The 16,790-nt window shown below is 50.4% G+C and overlaps 1 long non-coding RNA gene across 13 annotated transcripts in view; it reads right to left on the bottom strand.

Annotated features, from left to right (window-relative positions):
- The window catches only part of LOC118089812 (uncharacterized), a 256,572-nt gene extending 250,979 nt beyond the window's left edge, over nucleotides 1-5,593 (bottom strand). Inside the window, exon 1 of one of the 13 annotated variants that reach the window (XR_015951414.1) lies at nucleotides 5,498-5,593. This is a non-coding gene — a long non-coding RNA (uncharacterized LOC118089812). The other 12 variants (XR_015951419.1, XR_015951418.1, XR_015951407.1 and 9 more) reach the window with 12 other exon arrangements.
- Between the last annotated feature and the right edge of the window lie 11,197 nt (nucleotides 5,594-16,790).

Genomic DNA, 16,790 nt, shown 5'->3' with positions numbered 1-16,790 from the left:
TCTAACCCTGTGATTTTCCAGACCCATGTTTGCAAGGTAAACATGGATCTGCAATACTAGCAGAAATGAAAGGAACAGATTGCAGAAGGGATCTTCAGGGTCAAGTGAGCCAGCAGGGAAGGCTTAAGCCAGGCATGGTCAAACTTGGCCCGCCAGCTGTTTTGGGACTACAATTCCCATCATCCCTGACCACTGGTCCTGTTAGCTAGGGATGATGGGAGTTGCAGTCCCAAAGCAGCTGGAGGGCTGAGTTTGCTTATGCCTGGCTTAAGCATTCCCTTCCTTCTCACCTCTTCTCCCACGCAAAACAGTGCCTCCAGGGGTGTTTTGCAGTGAGAAAGGGGCTTTGCTGCATTTGACTGTAGTGTAACATACTTAACACTGTTTGAACCACATGGTTAAACTAGCCACAGTTCTCTTACCAAATATGGTTACAACTCATCTTCTGGAAACTGTGGTCCTACCATTTTTCGATAGGGGTGGCCACATTAGTCTCTTGCTGCAAAAACAATGAAGAGTCTGTCTGGTAGCACCGAAAGGACAAGTTGTTGTTGTTGTTGTTGTTGTTGTTATTGCAGTCATGCTGACTATGGGTATAAGATCCAACAGACAGCATGCACTTGCATGAGGAATACCGTAGTTATCTAACCAAAAAGGACTGATTGTCTTTATTCTAGAATCTAAGCAGTCACCTAGATTTTCAGAAGTGGTATACAGTGGTGCCTCGACTTACGAATTTAATCCGTTCCGAAGGCACCTTCGTAGGTCGAAAAATTCATAAGTCGAAAAGCGCCATTGGAAACGTGATTTCCTATAGGAATGCATTGGAAATGGAAAAATTCGTAAGTCGAAGCAACCCCATCTAAAAATTCGTAAGTTGAAAAAACCCTATCTAAAACCGCCACGGTTTCCGTTCGGATGTCGAGAAATTTGTAAGCGTGTGGCCATTCGCCCCACTCGTAAGTCGAAAAAATAAGTTGTCGAGTCGTTCGTAAGTCGAGGTACCACTGTACCTCTGAATAATATGATGGGCACAAGTGGAGGAAGTATTGTCACACTCATGTCCTGCTTGCAGGCTTCCAATAAGCCACTGTGAGAACAGAATGCTAGATTAGATGGGCCTTTGGCCTAATCCAACAGGGATCTTTTTCTGTACACATCTAGGTGATCTTTGTTTTTGTTGTGTTTTTAAGATTTCTAACGAAACTTCACAGCTGATCCCCAAAACCAAAGGCAACCTTTAGGACTGACTATTTAAAAGGCCAACTTCCCTTTTCATAACCTGCTTGGGTTTTAGGCTTAGAACAAGTGCACATTGCCCAAACACGCACCAAGTGCAATTCCTCAACTACAAATCACAATAGCAACTGCACAACCCCCACAATATTTCTATAGGCTTGAAGCTTCTATTGTTGTTGAAAAGCCCTTGGAAAAAGCTTCAAAGCCTCAGGTAAGAAATGGAGTAGGAAAGTTAATAGGGAATCAGTGAAATACATTAAACAAAGATATAAGCAAAAATTAAAGTAATAAGATTAATTTAAGAAGAAAACTGAACATTTCAGAAGTTGGAAAATATGAGATATGAGGTGGTACAAGTTAGGAGCCTGATTTCTCTATTTCTCTTCCCACCCTCTCTCCTTTGTAGCTCTATTCTTGAAGTACTCTATTGTTCTGAGCTCTGCTGAGCTTAATGAACTTTGTAAGTATTTCTGGCATTACAGCTTACACTCTCAAACCTTAACATCAGCCCTTAACTGGAAAACTTGTATAGGAATCACACAACTGGATTCATATGAAGGCCTAGTCACACAGTGTCCAGATTGCCAATACTTTTATCTGTACTACTGATCTTACCAGCCTGGCTCTGTCGGTGGTTACAATACTCAGAAGGTGCTCCAGAATTTCCTACATAGAGAAGGCCTGTGTGTTACTGCACATTAGATCCAGCATTTGTCATTCCAGTACTAGATCCAAGTGCTAGAATTATATTGGTTCAACAAGACCAGCCATGACAGTAAATAATCTATCCATTGCAAGCTCTCCTGTGGATCTACTAACATTTGTGAGAGAAAAGTGAGGAGAAAATGTAGGACGGATATACACTATAAACTTAAAATGGTTTGGTACCAATCCAACTAGCATGGTTTCCTCAAAGATCCTTGGAACATGAAGTTCTACAAGGGCGCTGAAAATCGCACTGAAGATTTCTAGTCCACATCATGGAACTAAACTTTCAAGGATTCCCCGGGGAGGAAAGAAGAATTAAACTAGTGTAAGTCTGTAGTGTAAGAGTCTGCATCAAAATAAAGTATTAAAAGAAGACACGCCTGCAGATATCACTGCAAAACAAATGTGGTGTAAAAGAAATAAGTTGTAGAATGGTAAGTAAATCGAAAGGAACACAGCAACTGGGAAAAGCAGGTAAACAATGGGATTAAGAAAAAAGTGGTTATTGAAAGAAACAGAAAAATTCAGGACAAATGATTTAAATAATAATAAGAAGAGAGCAAATAGGAACATAATGTACCGTAAGTTACCAAAACTTAACAAAAGGGGAGAAATGCCAGAGCTTTGAAACAAACAAAAAGAACACAAGATTTTCACAAGTATACTGGAAAGCTAGGTCAAAGGGGCCTGAAAACTTCCATCTTAATAATGGCCCATTTGACAGTGAAATGTGCTGTCCTAATGGTCCAGCTCCGAACAGCTTTCCAGTTCTACAGAGGTGGAGAAGTTTCTGCTGGTACATACATTTATGCCTCCACAAACTCACACATCAACAAAGAACCAGCATTCACCTGCATCTCACCCAAGCAGTTTCAATGTAGACCACACCTTCCAAAATGTCCACCTTCCCTTCAATCTGATCATTTCAGCATCCCGTTCTTGGTTCAGCCAGCACCCCCAGTCACAAAAAACACTCTTCCCAGTCACTGTCCTGAGAATCCACATCTCAAGCAAGAGGCAGTCTCTTCCCCCCCCCTTCTTGGTGCCCGCCAAACTGCATTACATAAGCAGATCCAAATTGACAGAATTGCAGGCATTAACAAAATCAACATCATACCCCCAGCGTATTAACATCCAGACCCAAGTGGATTCCACACTAGCCTGATGCACACATCCCAACCTCTCTAACGCAGTTTCCACTTAACACTTTCAGTTGATAACAAAGCCACAAAGGGAAGAGGGGGGGAGAAACAGCAGAAGTAACTCACCTTCCTTCTTCTCTTAACTTAAGACCAAATATATATATATTAAAATTAAAAACCAGGACTCTCTGAGGAGTAGCTGGAACATCCTACAAAGTCTTTGGGAGAAGTTGGAGAAGTCTGAATAAACTGTTGAAAAGACCAGATAAACCCAGAAGGGGAGATGGAGAGTTCATCGGAGTTTCCTCTTTTGTTCAAGTTCCCTGAGCAGACAAAGAACCAGCAAGCGGCAGCAGGTTTCTCCCTCTCACCCCCTTTCCCTCCCCCTCCCTCTCCCCACCCACCCCCATCCAAGAGCACCTCAAGTCTAACTTCAGCCTTCCCTTCTTCTTTTGAACAGATCCTGCCCTGCAACTTTTTTTCTCCCCCCCCCCAAAAGAAGCCTCTCGTAGACTTCCCTTTGCGCCTCATCACAGCCTCCAGTTCAAAACTTCCCTCTAACTGAGCCTCCCAGAAAAACAATTTTAATGGAGGCGGGAGGGGGCAAGGAGGAGAATCTCTCAAATCATTATTTCCGGTAGATGCACCTCTTTGTTTGGATTCCCCTTGACGGTCATTGAGAACAATTCCCCTCGGTATTCGGGCTAGGCTCGATTCCCCTTCCCAGACTCCTCCCCTTACGATTCCCAAGAACAAGGTCTTGATTTCCCGAAAATGGGGAAGATATCCTCACACCCGAAGTGAAGGGGGGGAGGGAGGTGCAGGATAGGGGAGGCCAGCAAAATGTGAGGTGAACACGTTTCCCTTTCACTTTTGGAAACGTATCCATCCAGCCAAGGGGGACAAAAGCGTCCTCGCGCAAAGGAGATCGGCAGCAACCAGCTTTTGACATCTCTCTCTACCTGTTGCACAGCGAGAGGGAGGGAGCGGTGGGAACGAGAGCACCCGGCAGCCCACAATAATAGGGACTCGCCAGGCTTTTCACCTGTCCTCCCTGAATAGGGACTACTGGAGCCGCTTCCCAAAATGAAAGGGGAGGAGGTTGAGGAACGCAAAGAGTGTGGGGACTATGGAAGAAAGCAAAAAAACAGTCCTTCCCCCACCCGCCGCCTCCAATTCTCATCTACAAACCATCGTTTTCAGTCGTCTCCCAAAAGCAACAAGTCTCAGTCCCAGCCTGTTCGTTCCACTTGCTCCATATTTTTATCAATGAGAAGGAGGGGAAGTACACAAACACACACCGACGCCAAGAGCACATTCTAATCCCAGACTAAACTGCCTGCCATTGAGGCTACAGCTTCCTAACTAACGCACACAAGCAAAGGCCGGGCTGGGTGGGAGGGGGGGTATTTAACACACAAAAAGAAAACTTTTGCTGCTATAAGGTCCCGCTGTTTTGGGGAGGATGGGGAGAGAAGAATAGTTAAAGTTCGCGGCGCTCCACAAAAGAGAAACGCAACTCACCTTAGGAGACAGAAGGATAACCCCTTCCGCTTTCTCCTCCTTCCTCTTTCAAACGGTTGGACGGAGCGGGGGGGGGGAGGAGAAAACAATGCAATTGCTGCGGGTCCGTCTATCTGAGCTAAGTGGCTCTCCCTCGCCCGCCGCCCCTCGGGTGTGCGCCCGCTCCTCGCGTCCCCCGGCACCAAACAAAGGCGCAGCCAAGAGCTCGGGCTTTCTTTGCGCTTAACTTTTTTCTCACGTCGATCCCGCCTCTGCAACTTTTACCCAAGCCGAGTGCCTCGTTGTGGAAACGTTAAAAGTACACAAAAGGAAAAATGAAGGCACCCCCCCTGAGCCGCCGCTATTGCATTGTGCCATCCTCCATGCGATCTCGCTCTTAAAAAAGTAATACCCCTCAGCAAACAAGTCTTAGAAGCGGGGTGGGGGAAGGGGATGTAGATCATAGCTAGCCTGGAAGTTGGGGGAAGTCCACATGGGTAGACTGATTCCTCTCTCTTTCCAATGGCCTGCGCGCGCTTTGTTTTGGATACCACGAGTAAAGGCGTAGTTAACCCCAAGGAGGAGGGGGAGAAAACGCTGGGCGCGTTGCGGCGCCAAATCCCTTTGTGCGCACGTGCGCGCGAAGTTGAGGAGATGTTCCGACCGCGCCTTGTTCTTGAGCAACGAGTTGCGGCCGGGCCTCCCCTTAGGCCCCCTCGCAGAACAGCGCCTGCCCGAGCAAGCAGCGCCCAGAGAGCACCGCACCGCAGCACTTCTCCTCCAGTCCCCACGGCTAACTTCGACCAAGGCCGCGCCAATATGCTCTTGGGGGGGAAACAAAAAAGTGAAAAATAAGCTTAATTCGGAGTTGGTTCCCTACAATGTCCCCATGTCGCTTTACCTACTTTTCCGGTCTACACCTGCAGGGAAGTTGGGCGGTAGAATGGGTTGCACCACTTTAGACAGCAGGTGGGAGAGCGCCAGTTTAAAACAACAAGGAACAAACCTGAAATCAAAACATTTAGGGCATTAGAGTTCCTCCTCCCAACTCTACAGTTCACTCGATTCTGCTGCCTAAAAACCCAGCGGCTGTTTGCTGCTGTCTTCTCTGGGTTGCTTGAAAAAGGAGGCGCCGACTCATAGGAACGCTCCCTACTGCCATGGCAATGTGGACACCATGGAATAGAATATGCAAGCTAACTACAGTACTGCTGCTTGGAAATGTAGGTAGGGGGATACAACATGTTTCAGTGATAAAGCCATAATTCAAGTTAGTGACTTCTGAGAATGGAGCTGGGTGTTGGTGGTGTGTCATGGACACTAAACACTGAATCTGAAAGTATGATTTTATATATCTGGTGCCTGACTTGGATTAGAACCTACCTTGCGAGACTCAACTCTTCCACAGCATCCAAGACATCCTTGAAAATGGTGGAATCCTGACCTTGTGGGATGGGCATCAGTGGCACTATGGCAAGGTGGTTGTCTTCCTACCTGCAGGGCCATGTCCGGAGACATGCATTGGGAGAGTTCCCTTAAGCCCCCTGATGTTTACAGTTCACTGTTTTATCTATATGAAAGTTGCAGGGAGTGGTCATTGGGTGTTTTGGAGCAAGGTGTCACCAGTGCACTGATGATGCGCATCGCTGTTTCTCCATTGCATCTGAGTCAGATGAGGCTGTGCAAGCCCCGGGTGCAGTGGTGGATGGGACAAGAATAAACGGAGCTGTGTCCTGCTAAGACAAATGCTTTGTGGGTAAGAGGTTCCTATGCACAAGAGTTAGCCTGTTCTGGTTAGGTTTGAACTTAATCTGAAGGAGTTTGAGGGTAGTGGTCCATCTTTATCACAAATGTCCCAAGTGTCCTCTGTGACTACCGTAGGTGTGCCTTCAACCATGTTTGCCTGATATTCCAGCTGTGACCATTCCTGGACCAAGGTAGTCTGACTACAGTGGTCTATGCATTGGTAACCTCAATACTTTACTGCTGTTCACTACTGTGGGGCTGCCCTTGTATCTCTAGCATGTCTTGTATGAGACATGTGGGGAGGGTGGGGGGGGGGAGAAGAGAATCCCATTGTAGTAATCTAGCCGAAGAATTTATGGTAGTTGAATATCACCCCCCCAAAAAAAAAAAATTCCTTACTTTTTTAATGACTGCATGGTGGCTGTAGAAACAGGCTTTATCCTGACTTTCAAATAAGTCCAATCCATTTACCGTCCTTTTACTAGACCCACACAGTCCACACACAGGTTTAAAAGCAGGTTTTTAAAAAAGTGAAGTGAACCTTTTGCAAATACTTCTCTGTCTGTTGACCTAGGGATGATTCCTATTTAATCAATCAACCATTTGTTTATTTTAAAGAAATTATATCCCATTCAAAGGGATATTTTCTAACACAGCTCTACTTAATTTTTAGGAAAAACAGCATATAGGAATAATAGCGTATCACATATTAAAAGAAGTTCATTGCTATTTGTTGTTTCAAGCCTCATAGAACTGAAGGTTACAGGTGTTGATCTAGTAGTCCTACACATAACGTTGGAAACAATGCAAAAATACTTGCCTGTGGCTTGCTGGGACATTTTTAAAAGGGGCATCATAGTGTTCTAATCCGGTGAAAAAAGTTGTCTTTTACTATCAGATGTAGCTGTGCACTTTAGATGGGACCCAAAAGAGCTGTAAAATAGCAACAGAAGACTTAATAAAGTCATTTTTCGTCCCCGTGTCTTGCCATCCCAATCTAATATCTCTCAACCACAGAAATTCATTTATCACTTTGTTTCACTTCAGCCCAGACCTTCCCATCATGTAGCTCACATTCAGCCACAATTAGATAATACTACATGTATATTTTTCCCTTGTGAGCTTCAGGAGGCCCAAGGAGATATATTTCTACAAGATTAAAAATTATCCTTGCACATCAGGATCTTTCTACTACTAAGTCTTAAGGTTTCCACTGAGCTAAGATTTTGTCCTCTTGGCCATTTGCCAGGATTGGAGGCTGCAGACACAGAAAAGATTCCAAGTGAGCACCCATCTTCTCCAAAGTGCAGAAGTTGCAATTATCTGGATGTGAAAAAATAACACATTTTGCCACCTTTAATTCTTTTATTTCTTTTAAACGTTGTTAAAATAGTTTATGCTGCCTTTCTGGGCATCTGACCATCCAAAGCAGTTTACAACTAAAAACAACAGTAAGATAAAAGAACAACAATACAAAATTCTAAAACTTAAAACTACCGGTACAACTCAGCAATATCCCATAGAGCTGGTGGGAAAGCATAGTTCAACCATACTATCACCCAGCTAATTTACATCATGCCTTGAAGGCCAATTGAAAAATATGGGTTTTCAGGGGCTTCCTATAAGCCAGCATGTAGACATCTGACATAGGTCCAACATAAGAAAATTCTATAGCCATGTGACCACCATAGAGTTAGAACTGTCCCTTATGGCCATCCACCTTAATAGACCTAGGATGCAAGGAGGACCAGAAGGTCAGCAGTTGGAATCCACACGATAGGGTGAGATCCTGTTGCTCCGTCCCAGCTTCTGCCAACCTAGCAGTTTGAAAGCACACCAGTGCAAGTAGATAAATAGGTACCGCTGCAGTGGGAAGGTAAACAGCGTTTCTGTGCACTCTGGCTTCCATCACAGTTGCACCAGAAGTGGTTTAGTCATGCTGGCCACATGACCCAGAAAGCTGTCTGTGGACAAACGGCGGCTCCCTTGGCCTGAAAGCGAGATGAGCGCCACACCCCATAATCACCTTTGACTGGGCTTAGCAATCCAGGGATCCTTTACCTTTTTTTTTACAAGGAGGACATACAGTCATACCTCTGGTTATGTTCGCTGCGGGTTGCGTACATCATGGGTTACGAACACGCCGAACCCAGAAGTGCCGGAACGGGTTACTTCTGGGTTTGGCGATTCGCGCAGACACAGACGTGCCGAATGACATCACACGCATGCGCAGAAGTGCCGAATCGTGCAGCGAGCATACGCAGATTCGGCGCTTCAGGTTTCGTACTGTTCTGGATGCGAACGGGGCTCTGGAATGGATCCCGTTCACATCCAGAGGTACCACTGTATAATAGATACAATTTTGCAGCATGTTTTTAGTGAGAATGTGTTTTGGACTTGGTCTTCCAGTTCCACCAGGCAGGTAAAATGTTCTGCTCAAAGCAGAACTCAAAGCCCTTCAGTCAAGTAAAGCTTTTCATTTATAACCACGGGCTGCTGCCACCCTAGGCAGTCAGGCTAGGACGGACAAGGGAGCATTCCTTGGAAATACATTATGCTTATGCACTTTGATGTTAGATCAAAGGGGGTGAGAGACTTGGCTGCTCTAGAAGAACAGGAACTGTCACAGGTGCTGATGTGGCTACTCTAGAGTAACGACTCCTCGCAGCATAGTCCTTTTAGACTTTTATTAAGTGCTGATTATTTACAGTGCTCAGAGCGATCTATATATATGCTTACGGTGAGGTGTCAGTACCTCCGAATGGAGATTGGCGCGTTTTCTTCCAGCAAAGAAGCTTTGGGAGACCCAGCCTCTTCCCCCTACGTTTTCGGCGCAATTCCGGAGTTGGGGGAATTGGCCTTCCCCCCGGGCTCCCCCCTTCCTGTCCCACCTGGGTCATGGGCTCCGCAACCTTGCCTGAGCCTCGGACACCACTTCCTGATTCTCCGCTGGAGGCAGAGCTCTCCCTGCTCTCCCCAGCGCTTGGGGATGGGCTGGAACTTAAGATGGGAGGGACTTCCCTGTATCCCTTGTCCCTCACATCCACCCCCCTCCCAGGCTCCCCTTCCCCCCTCCCTAGGGGCTCCCCGGTTGCTGGGGACGATTGAAAACCCAAAAAGTCCGTGTTGTCAGAGTCCGTGGGTGTAAAAATTTCCCCCCAATCCGGCGATCTTTCCCCCTCCCCCTGAGAAGACGGGAATCCCAAAAAGTCTGTGGCGTCAGAGCTGGTGGGAGTAAAAATGTGCTGCCAGTCCTCTCCTGCCTCTGACGTAGTCGACCTCGGTGAAACCCACACCTCTTCTTCCGTATCCTCAAATTTCGCTTCCCATTTCCATGGAGAGCTGCTTCCTGCGATCCCTTCCTCCCGCCCCTCCCCCTCTCCCTCCCTTTCCATGTGCCAGGGCTTGGGCCTGTGGGGGAAAAGGGCGTGGAATTCTTCCACTAAGAATTCCTCTTGTACTTCCGTGGCGGGTATCCACTCATTGTGGGACGGCGGAGTGTCTTCCCATGCCATGAGATACTCCAGCCCTCTCACACCTCTCCTTGAATCCAAAATCTCAGTGGCCACATTGAGTTGTTGGGTGTCTCCCCTCTCCCCCCCTCCCTCGGGGGGCTGATCGCTGTCTCTGAACCTGGTGCTTTCTCTGTACGGCGACAGCAGCGATCTATGAAACACTGGATGCACCCTCACGTCCTCTGGCAGTGCCAGCCTGAAGGCTACCGGATTGACCTGTTGCGTGACCGTGAAGGGGCCCAGCCTCCTGGGCGCCAACTTCTTGCATCGCCCTCTGGTGGGAAGGCCTTCAGAGGACAACCAAACCCTGTCCCCCACCCTGATGACCTCCCCCGGTCATCTGTGGCGATCTGCCCCCTTCTTGTACGCTTCCTTGGCCCTCTCCAAGTGCTCCCGGAGTTGTTGGTGCACCGTCTCCAGTTCCTCCGCCCAATCTTCTGCCTGCGGGCCCTCCTCCTCCTCCTCCCCCTCCCTCTCTGGGAAAGATCTGAGGTCTCGCCCGTAATTGGCTTTAAAGGGCGACACCCCTGTGGAGACGTGCACTGCATTGTTGTAGGCAAATTCTGCCAGTGGCAGGCGATCCACCCAGTCCGTTTGCCTCTGGCTGATGTAGCATCTCAGGTACTGCTGCAAAATGGCGTTGACCCTCTCCGCCTGTCCATTGGTCTGCGGGTGCCGGGCCGTCGACAAGCTGACCTCCACCTGCAGGAGGTTCATGAGCCGCCTCCAGAACCTGGAAACAAATTGTCGGCCTCGGTCCGAAATAACCCTTAAGAGTAACCCATGCAGTCTGAATACGTGGTCCACGAACAGTTTGGCTGTCTCTTCTGCAGAGACCGCCCTGGCACACGGTATAAAATGGCACATTTTGGACATGAGGTCCACCACCACCAACACTGCTGTTTTGCCCCTGGAAGAAGGCAGGTCTGTGATGAAGTCCATGGACACTACTTCCCACGGCCTGTGTGGCGTGGCTAATGGCTCCAGCAACCCTGCTGGTGCTGCTCTGACTACCTTTGCTCGCTGGCAGGTGTCACAGCCCCTTACATAGTCTCGGACATCCTCCCGCACCCCTGGCCACCAGAAGTGTCTCATGACTAAGTGAGTGGTTTTGTCCCTTCCAAAATGGCCCGCCGTTGGGTTGTCGTGCATCTGTTTGAGGACCTTACCTCTGAGCTGTGTGGTGGGCAGGTACAGGGCTCCCCTGTAAAAAAGCAGCCCACTTCTTTCTTCAAAGTCTTTTGCGTGCTCCCTCCCCCCTTGCAGATCTCTGAAGATGCGTGTGGCGAACTCATCTGCTGCCGTCAGTGCTGTGAGTTCTGCCTCGCTCACCACTGCTGCTCCGCAGGACCATGCCGACGGGGGAAACACGTGTCGGGGTGCTGGTGGCAATTCCTCCTCCATGTACTCCGGCTTGCGGGAGGGGGCATCCGCCCTGACATTCTGCTCTCCCGGTATGTAGTGGATGGAGAAGTTGAAGTGCGAGAAGAACTCTGCCCACCGTATCTGCCGCTGGTTGAGCACCCTGGCTGTTCTCCAGAACTCCAGGTTCTTGTGGTCCGTGCACACCTGAATGGGGTGCTTGGCGCCCACCAGGAAGTGTCTCCAGTGTTTAAACGCAGAATGGATCTCTAGAAGTTCCTTATCAAACACCGTGTAGTTGCGCTCTGGCTGGGTCAGCTTTCTGGAGAAAAAGGCACAGGGTCTCCACTCTCTGTTGGCATCCAGTTGCAGTAAAATGGCGCCCACCGCGCGGTCTGAAGCGTCAGTTTCGATGCGTAGGGGCGCGTGCTGTACCACATGGAACAGGTTCTGGTCTGAGGCGAACACCCTCTTGAGGCTTTCGAACGCTGCTTGCGCCTCCTGTGTCCACCGGAACTTCTGCTTGCCTCTCAGGCAGTCAGTGATGGGAGCCGTAATGCGAGAGAAGTTCTTGATGAATTTCCTGTAGAAGTTGGCGAAGCCTAGTAGGCGTTGGGCATCTTTGCGCGTCCTGGGGCTGTGCCAGTCCAGGATGGTCTGCACCTTGTCCTTGTCCATCGCTAGCCCCTTGTCTGACAGCTTGTAGCCCAGGAAGTCCACCTCCTTGGTGTGAAACTTGCACTTCTCCAGCTTCACATACAGGTGGTGCTCCTTCAGGCGCTGCAACACTTCCCTGACGTCCTTCACATGCTGCACTGGCTCCTGGGAGTATATAAGGATGTCATCTAGGAAGACCAAGCAGTTCTTGAAGAGGAGTGAGCCTAGGACGTGGTGCATGAAGGCCTGGAAGCATGCTGAGCCCCCTTGCAGACCAAAGGGCATCACCAGGTATTCAAACGAGCCCAGAGGCGTGAACATCGTGGTCTTCCACTCATCGCCTTCCCTGATCCTGATTAAGTTGTACGCTCCCCTTAGATCGAGCTTGGTGAAGATCTTGCCCCTGCGCGCTGCTGTCAACAGATCGTCCACTCTGGGCATTGGACACGCCACTGGTTCCGTCATGCTGTTCAGGCGCCTAAAATCCACCACCAGACGGCGCTGTTGCGTGTCCTTCTTGTCCACCCAGAAGACCGGGCTGCCCCCTGCTGCCTTGCTTTCTCTGATGAACCCCCGCTTGAGGTTCTTGTCGATGAACTCCCTCAGATCCTCCAGTTCCTGCTCTGACATGGAGTACAGCTTGGCTGGGGGTAGCGTTGCCCCCGGTATCAGGTTTATCTGACAATCAAAGGACCTGTGTGGTGGCAGGTGGTCGGATTCTGCTTCGCTGAAGACCTCCTGTAGGTCCCAATACTGTTTGGGAATCGCCTCTCCCCCCTTAACGTGCATGGCGGCCACCGTGGCTATCGGTGGCCCCTCCCCTGGTTGGTGCTGCATGCAATGTTCCAGACAAAAGTCAGACCCAAATGTAATGCATCTCTGGTGCCAGCTTATGGACGGGTCGTGGCGTGCTAGCCAGCTCATTCCTAGCACTATGGGGGGGTCTGAGATGGTGGTGACGTTGAAAGCCAGTGTCTCTGAGTGCCTTCCTACTGTCATTCTCATGGGGGGGGTCTGGTGGGTGATGGCCCCTCCCAGTAACTCCCTGCCGTCAATGGTGGAGACGTGCAGGGGAAAGTCCAGCTGCAGCAGTTGGATCTGGTGTGCTTCTGCAAAATTTCTTGAAAAAAAATTGGCAGACGCCCCCGAGTCGATTAACGCTAAAACCGTCAGTGGGTACCCATTAGGGAGTGTCAGAGTCACTTCTAGAACCACCCCTGCTCTGGGGGGTGTGGGCTGGCGCTGCCCCTCTGTGGAAGGGAGGGTGGGAGGGGGCTGGTTTCCGTCGCTTGCGCCTGGCTGCTGCCCCTTGTCTCCTGCAGCCAGGCTGTCTCATTTCCCTGCTGTTGCGTTGAGTCTGTGGGGGCGTGCATAACAGTTCCCGCCCTTCCCTGCCATTCCCTGCGATGCGGACAATTCCTGACGAGGTGACTGGGGGAGTGGCACAAAAAGCAGTTTCCTCCCCTCCCCTCCTTGCGTTTCTGTGGTGCCGGGGTTTGAAAAGCCCGCGCGCGCGCTCCTCTGATCTCCATCGGTTCCGGCTCTGGGCCAGGTCTGGGCGGGGCTTGGGGTGGGCCCTGGGGTGGGGTTTGGTGATGAGGTCTGTCCTGGGAGCGTGGGAACCAAGGTTTTGCTGCACGCGTCGTTTGTTTATCATTCCATCTGGATTCCTGTCTCACCCCCACCGCTAGCGCTGCTTTACTCAACTCATCCATAGTCCGCGGTTTTGGACCTCTCCCCAGCTCATCCTTAACGTCTGGGTGCAAGCCCAGATAGAAAGCTGATTTCACTGGATCACTCTGCAGGTCCCACCCCAGTTTGTGCACCAGCACAAGGGCGTACCCACCACGGGGCAAGTTAGGGCAGCTGCCCTACTCTAGAAGCAGGGCTGGTGGGCAGAGGCGGAGCACAGCCCGGCGGAGCGCGAGTTCACCATTCCCGCCGCGCCGCACCGCACCCTCCCTCCAGCTCCCCGGCGCGCCCTCAGGCAAGGCCAAGTGCGGCGGGGAACCAGGGAGCGCGGCGCGGTGGGCGGGAACGCCGAACTCGCGCTCCGCTGGGCTGGGCTCCGCCTCCGCCCACCAGCCCTGCTTCTAGGGAGGGGCACAGCCCGGCGGAGTGCGAGTTCGCCGTTCCCGCCCGCCGCACTGCGCCCTCCCTCCAGCTCCCCGTCGCGCCCCCCCACCTCTCGCGGCTCTTTCCTCATCCAACTTTTTCTGTAGGTCCAATACCATCACCCTTAGCTGCTTCTCGGTCTCCTCTTTCGTCCTCACCTGCTCCACCAGCTTGTTCAGCTCCTCCCGTGTCCCGCGCGCTTCCTCCTGAGCGGCATGTAATTGCTGCTGGGCCTGCGCTGTCAGGTTCCGTATCTCCTGCTTCGCTGCTTCGGCCTCCAGCCTCCAATGCTCAGCCTCTTGCGCGCTCATCGCGGCACTCCAAAGTAGCCAAAAAAGATTCGGAGGTAGCTGTCACAGGTGCTGATGTGGCTACTCTAGAGTAACGACTCCTTGCAGCATAGTCCTTTTAGACTTTATTTACAGTGCTCAGAGCGATCTATATACATGCTTACGGTGAGGTGTCAGTACCTCCGAATGGAGATTGGCGCGTTTTCTTCCAGCAAAGAAGCTTTGGGAGACCCAGCCTCTTCCCCCTACGTTTTCGGCGCAATTCCGGAGTTGGGGGAATTGGCCTTTCCCCCGGGCTCCCCCCTTCCTGTCCCACCTGGGTCATGGGCTCCGCAACCTTGCCTGAGCCTCGGACACCACTTCCTGATTTTCCGCTGGAGGCAGAGCTCTCCCTGCTCTCCCCAGCGCTTGGGGATGGGCTGGAACTTAAGATGGGAGGGACTTCCCTGTATCCCTTGTCCCTCACAGGAACTCTTTACACTCTCAGATGCCTTCAGTCTGAGGTGCCAGAAGGATTGCTTCTCCACATATGTGCCTTCAACAGAGGCCTTCCTTAGTGTGTTCCTGCCATAGGAGGTGCAGCCTTCTCGGCGGTGGTGTCTCACCCAGCACTTGCATCAATGTCATTTTGGCACAAGGTGAAGATCTTTATTATTTTCCCAGGCTTCTTAATCACGCCTCTTTTACCGCTGCCAGTTACTTCCATTCTGCTTTGTATTCCCCCCCCTTCTGTTTCCCTCCCCCAAGCTATTGTTTTAATGGTATTGTTCTAAATTTGTTTTTGCCGTAATTTCAATTCCGTGTAAACTGCCCTAGGAACCGATGGAAAAGCAATATATGATCCTCTAATAAATTAGAAAGAGCATTAGAAAACTCAACTGGTGGCGTGTATGCCCCCTTCCCATTCTTATTCTATGCAAATGTCCCCAAGATCAGCCAAAGAGTTTGCTCTGTCTGTCTTCAGAGTTGTTAGACCCAGACCTCGGTCTTGATGAGACATTCTCTGAAGAGGAGAGGGAGCCAGAAGCTGTGTTTGACCCTTTTACAAATGGTGTCTTAAGAACTTCATCGCTCCTGAGGCACAGGATACCTGGGACCCACTCCCCTTTTCACCACACCCATCCCAAGCCTCAGAGGATCAAAGGAGGTGATCAATGTCCCAGCTCAAAGCTCAGGACCAGCAATGCAATGTTCAATGAAAAGCCAAAGGCCTCCTGTTCATTAGCTCGGTTCAGGAGGAGGTCAGCACCAACACTTTGAATTGTGCTCGGAAACGTACTGGGAGCCAATGTAGGTCTTTCAAGACTGGTGTTATGTGGTCTCGGCGGCCGCTCCCAGTCACCAGTCTAGCTGCCACATTCTGGATTAATAGTAGTTTCCGGGTCACCTTCAAAGGGAGCCCCACATAGAGCACATTGCAGAAGTCCAAGCGAGAGATAACTAGAGCATGCACCACTCTGGCGAGACAGTCCACGGGCAGGTAGGGTCTCAGCCTGCATACCAGATAGAGCTGGTAGACAGCTGCCCTGGATACAGTACTGACCTGTGCCTCCATGGACAGCTGTGAGTCCAAAAAGACTCCCAGGCTGCGCACCTGGTCCTTCAGGGGCACAGTTACCCCATTCAGGACCAGGGAGTCCTCCACACCTGCCCGCCTCCTGTTCCCCAAAAACAGTACTTCTGTGCTGTCGGGATTCAACCGCAATCTGTTTGCTGACATCCATCCTCCAACTGCCTCCAGACACACACACACACACACACACACACACACACACACACACACAGTCTTCACTGATTCTGATTTGAAAGAGAGGTAGAGTTGGGTATCATCTGCATACTGATGAACACCCAGCCCAAACCCCCTGATGATCTCTCCCAGCGGCTGCATGTAGATGTTGAAAAGCATGGGGGAAGAGGACAGAACCCTGAGGCACCCCACAAGTGAGAGCCCAGGGGCCTGAACCTCCTTCCAGGAGGAAGGAGCAGAACCACTGTATGACAGTGCCCCCAGCTCCCAGTGCCTCTAGATGGTCCAGAAGGATGTTATGGTTGATGGTGTCAAAAGCCACTGAGAGATCCAGCAGAACTAGGAAACAGCTCTCACCTTTGTCCCTAGCCCACCAGAGATCATCGACCAGTGCAACCAAGGGAGTTTCAGTCCCATGATGAGGCTTGAATCCTGACTGGAAGGAATCCAAATGGTCCACTTCTTCCAGGCATGCCTGGAGTTGTTCAGCAACCACTCGCTCAATCACCTTGCCCAAAAATGGAAGATTTGAGACTGGGCGATAGTTGGCCATATTGGCCGCATCTAGAGATGGTTTTGTAAGAAGCGGTTTGATAACCGCCATCGCCCAGCCCTTCCCGGCTAGCTTTTATAAGCCAGGAGGGGCAAGGATCAAGGAGACAGGTGGTTGGTTTCACTCGTCCAAGCGGTCTGTCCACATCCTCAGAGCTAACAGATGGAAATTGATCCCATGCAACTTGACTAGACAGGACTCTAGCACTCTCTT

Source organism: Zootoca vivipara, chromosome 8 (genome assembly GCF_965207765.1).
Source record: "Zootoca vivipara chromosome 8, rZooViv2.hap1.1, whole genome shotgun sequence".
NCBI lineage: Eukaryota > Metazoa > Chordata > Lepidosauria > Squamata > Lacertidae > Zootoca > Zootoca vivipara.
Note: the sequence above shows the minus strand (reverse complement) of the source record. Positions and strands in the feature narration are given on the sequence as shown.